The following is a 5,316-nucleotide window of genomic DNA, read 5'->3' as shown; positions in this document are numbered from 1 at the left end:
CGGTGGTCATAGCAGAGCTGATAAAGGGCATTCTCTGATGTGTTATATTGCTTTTGTGGACTCTTCCTTAATAGTTCACTGCCTGGTTTCTTAGTTTAAACAGAATCCCCCCACGTGCTATTCATCAGACTGCTTTTGCCATTCCCAAGGGTTTCCAAAGTGCATCATCAGAGTATCAACATCATCAGTGCATCATAATTTTTGTGCATCATCAGGGCCTGCAGTCTGAGTAACACGTCAAAATTGCCCCTGGACACATGCAACTAGTTTCTTGATACTCTGCATATTGACTTACCTCTCCATAGGCTGCCTGGTCTCCAATGGTCTCTCCAGACCTATGCCAGCAATTTTGCTGGAGTAAGTCTGTGGAGATTGGGGAGGGGGATCCTGGCTGGGAACGGGGCATAGGATTCCATGAACATTACTGCAACTCAGATCCACCCCCTCCTGCTCCTAAACTTCCCTGGGCCTGGATTGCTCCTTACTTTGATCCACCCAAGATCCTCCCCGAACCACCCCAACTGCCAACATACCAATGACAACAGAGGAGAGCTGGGGTTCTGCAAGCCAGTGGTGCCAGCACACAGGCCCTGGCTGCTTGTGTTGGAATGCCCAACTCGCAGAACAGCAGAGCAGCCTTTGTGCTGTCAGTCCAGGACTTACAGTGGCAGAACACAAGATTTGCCACTGTAAGTCCTGGATAGGATTGAACCATTAGTTATTCAGACATTTTTTGCCACAATCAATCAATAAAGGCTTCCAACAAGACTAATGAGAAGTCTCACATGCATACCACGTAAATGTTTGCTTCCTCTGTGTTTCATGACAATCTGGTATAGTCTGTTGTTTTGGATCTTAACTTAGAAAAAAAAGGGCTAAATAGAATTTTCAGTGAAACACAAGCCCATGTAGGCAGCTACTTTCCATCTTAAAAAAAAAAAAATTGCTGCCATTCTGGATCTCTTTGGTGGAATGCCATTGAAGTTGCCTTCCTTGCCAGTGGATAACTTTGCTTTATATATCATTGCTCCGTACTCTTCAACAGACTCTGCTTTGCTTACAGCAACATTTCCACCTTGAAATATTTGCTGTTTGGAAAGCATAATGCTGTGTGTTGAATTTTATGAATACCTCCAAACTCCACAATGGATTGGTTGCTTGTCTTTAGTCCCAAGCCATCTGTTATCTTCTAATATAATTGAGTGTAGTGCAATTTGAATCTCCTGAAAATAATTACCACTGTACCATAGCTTGGCTAATTAAATGTATTATTGCTTTTCTGTATGTGTGCATGTGCATCTATGTCCAGAACCACTTCCAATCACGGTGGTGAATACCCTGTTATTGTTTCTGTTTTATATGCTTGTGCTGCTTCAGTGGAGTGAATCAGGATCCATATCAGGGAACAGAATATTATTTATGATTTTGCATACATATTCATGTTTTTATGAAGTTTTTCATTAGTCTGTATATTGTAGTATTCCATTTTACTCGATCATATTTCCAAGACTGAAAATAATATAATATACCATAGAGAACTGCCTCACATTTACAGTGGGTATATTTATTAAATTCAAAGTAATTCATATTGTAAAAATGTGATTTATACATGTAATATATTTACAGATACGACATACCATTTATAAAATCTCACCCACTGATCCTTATACATGGTACACTTGTTCATACTCTTTTGTTCAATTGTACTCCGACCAGCCTGATCCTATGTTTGTTGTACAGTGGCAACAGTGCATGGTACACTGAACATTTCACACCCTTACTATATCAGCTATGCAACTGTTACCCTGCACATGCCTGATCTTGTCTGATCTTGGAAGCTAAGCAGGGTCAGGCCTGGTTAGTACTTGGATGGGAGACCACCTGGGAATATAAGGTGCTTATATGTAGGCTTATACCATAGTCTTTCGAGACTGAAGGTTGCCAACCAACCATTTATGCTGACTGCCAGTTCATTTCCAAGCACAATTCAAGGTGTTGGTTGTTGCCTATAAAGACCTAAATGGTGTAGGATGATGGTACTTGAAGGATGGTTTCTTATCCATATGAAAATGCCTGTCCCCTTAGCTTACTTGGAGAGGCTCTTCCATGTGTTCCAGAATTTCAGGAGGCTTGTGGCCCAATTCTATTCTTCACTAGCATCAGTGGCATGCGTACTCCACTGTCACAAGCCATCTCAGAAAGTGGCGTAAAGCACTTTGCGACAGCTCACCTGTTTGCAGAACTGGTGGGAAAGGCAGTGCCTTCGGCACACAGAGCTGCTCCCACTTGAGCAGGGAAGTCTGGCAGTATGCAGTACAGGGGCACCCCCGCACCTCCCTAGCAATGCCACTGGGATCAGCGGCGCTGGCCTGTGCTGTATCCAATCCCCATTCCTGGGTCTGATCCATTGACATGGATCAATGTGGACTTGCACCAGTTATAGATCAAGTAGGTCCATTGTTCCTGCTGGGTCTTACCCCAGGGCAAGGGGACAAATATCCCCTTACTTCAAGGAGATCTCCAGTGTGCAACATTCCCTTGTGAGATGCACGGAAGCAGCAGTGTGGTTTTTGCAGGCGTTGTGAGATTTGTGCCTAAGCATGAGTGCATACTTGCCTGTTCTTCCTACCATCCCTGATCTGTCATGCAGTAGTTCCTCCATTTGTCAGGGTGCCTATTCCGCTTTTACCTCCGCTTTAACCTCAGGATGTCCATTCTGCTTTTTTTTTTCCCCTCTGTTGACTTTTAACTCTCTTTGGAACAAAAGAACCACGCAGAACAAGTTATTCACAATTGCAGAGTAAGTTATTTTGAGAAATTTTCCAGGAGTGTTGACACACAGGTCCAAACAGATGTTGTAACCAAATAATAGATTCTATATTTGTGGTCATTTATGCATCTGGAAGTCTACTGGAATCAGGAATATTCCTATTTCCAATGGAAAATGAATGATATGGGCAATCATTAATAGAAAATGGTGAGCCAGTAATGAATTAACATAGGAAAGCACTGAAATATGAGCAAAACAAATGATTCTGTGATTGATTTATCAAACTAGTAATTCATAGAGGGTGTCTAAAAACCAATATCTGCGGAACAGTGTCTAAGGACAAGGATATATTATCTTACTAATGTTTCTTGGTGGCTGTAAGATGAGAACATACACATTTTCCATGTCACCAACTCTAATTGTTTTGACTGGTAGGTTTCATTGCAATTTGATTTCATATTCAGCACAACAAATATTAGTAAGGATTATACGTATGGCAAGGAAAGGAGGGTTAATGGTTTATAGATTTTTTTTTTGTCTGTGAACACTGAAAGAGCCAATAGCATTTAAAGTATTTAATGAATCTGTGTCCCCTTGCTAAATGTAATTGTTCTTGTCAGTCTTCTGTTTTAGACTGTACTATTGCTCTTCATGTCTTAAGTGGTGGCTCTGATCATAATAGCACTAATGTTTATGTCAGAGATATTGTTAATTTCTAGCAATGTGAATGTCTCTAAAGACCCATTTGCAAAGCAGCAGAATAGCTGCAAGCCCAAGCATAAAGCCATCATTCATTACTGAATCATTCGTTGCTTAGATAGAAAGAACTAACAGCCCAATCCTACCCTTCTCTAAAACATGCAGGCTGACTGGCCTGATCTGTAGCCAGTACAGGGTAGGAGGTGGATCCAGCACAACTCAGAGTAAGGGGATTTATGTCCCCTTATCCCACGTCACGCAGCAGCCACCCCTATGGGGCTAAATCACTGGCGCAGTTCCAAGCAGCCCACTGTAACACTGGGCTGCTCGGGAGGGGTTGGGATCCAACCTAAGTGCAAGAGGCCAGTCCCACCCCCCAGCAGCTTAGCTAAGGGGGTGCAGGGGGTAGCAGTTGCACCAGGCATCAAGCTTTAGGGGGGCAACAAGCTGAACTTGACACTAGTGACCAAAATTGTGAAAATCTTGGTATGTAAGAATAATACCATCATGTTATATAACATTGGAAAAGTAATTTAATGTTGAATGCAATGAAACAAACTGCATTGGAATATCTGTATTCTATCAAAAGTTATGGCCAATTAACCAGAAAATGAAAACACAACAAAAAAATGGATTTTCTTAATTCAAAACTGACCTATGAGACTGATTATTCTGAGAGCCAATGACATGTTATTATGTTATTGACATATTATTGGCATATTATCATGATACAGCATGAAACCAATAAGGAATTAATATGAATCAGCTCTCATTTCCATGTGTCATAATATAGTTACCCCTGCTAACTGGGTAAAAAGGCACTTTTCCAAGTGGGGCCCCTCTTATATTTAGCAGGGGGAGAATAACCATCCCTCTTCACCCAAGGGCACACTTTTTATTTATTTAATTTATTAAATTTGATTTTGTTGGGGGGCTACAAATGTTCTTGGACCCCAAGTAGCAGACCCCAAGTAGCCTTAGCTATACCACTGACTGGGGGGGAGGCAGCAGAGCAAGCGGATGGCGAGCTGCTGGGGGGAGGAGGTGGGTTGCTCCCAATTTTCACTTTTTAAAAAGCCTGGTTGTGACATCACTTCCCGTTGTGACATCACTGCCGGGGCAACATTTTGAGCTTGACACCGGGCTACGCAATCCTTAGCTACGCTACTGCCCAACCCCGTCCTGGACCCTGTCTGCCCACTGGCCCACCTGCTGCATGCCATCCCTCACCCTGAAACACCTCCATTGCCAGATTTATACCCTGTGTTTCATTAAGAGATAACCAACCTTTTCTACAATAAGTAGAATAATATAACTCATTTAAAAAAAACCAAAAACCTATATTTACAAACTAATAAAAATATATGGGACATCAGAAAAAAAAAATGAAGCCTATACAAAATCAAAAGCTCAAACAAAAATGTCCGTCCCCCCCAGTGTCAAGTGGCAAGGAAGTCTTCCTTGCCCAAAAGTGGCAAGGAAGACAACAGTTCAATATTCCTTGGGTGAATATTATATAGATGAGATGTCACCACTAAGGAGAAGCTTTCTGCCATTGACAGACACTCACTGCCCAATCATATCAGTGGTTTAATGGCAGCGGGACATTGTCTCATTTTCATAGATCGGCTGCCCAACATGCATGGAGCATGCCACTGGTTGCCATTTTCAAGCTGCTGCTGCAAAACAGTGACGGCATCAGTGACCCGCTGCTGCAGCTGGTGACTTGCTCCAGTGCGAGTAAGCTGGTATGAGGGCAGTTCATGAGCAGAGTGGGGGAGGAAAGGAGCATATTGAGGGAGGGGCCAGGAAGGAGGGAGGGAGGGGATGGATCCAGTGGCAGTTGC

This window comes from Tiliqua scincoides, chromosome 6 (assembly GCF_035046505.1).
Source record: "Tiliqua scincoides isolate rTilSci1 chromosome 6, rTilSci1.hap2, whole genome shotgun sequence".
Classification (NCBI taxonomy): domain Eukaryota; kingdom Metazoa; phylum Chordata; class Lepidosauria; order Squamata; family Scincidae; genus Tiliqua; species Tiliqua scincoides.
Note: the sequence above shows the minus strand (reverse complement) of the source record.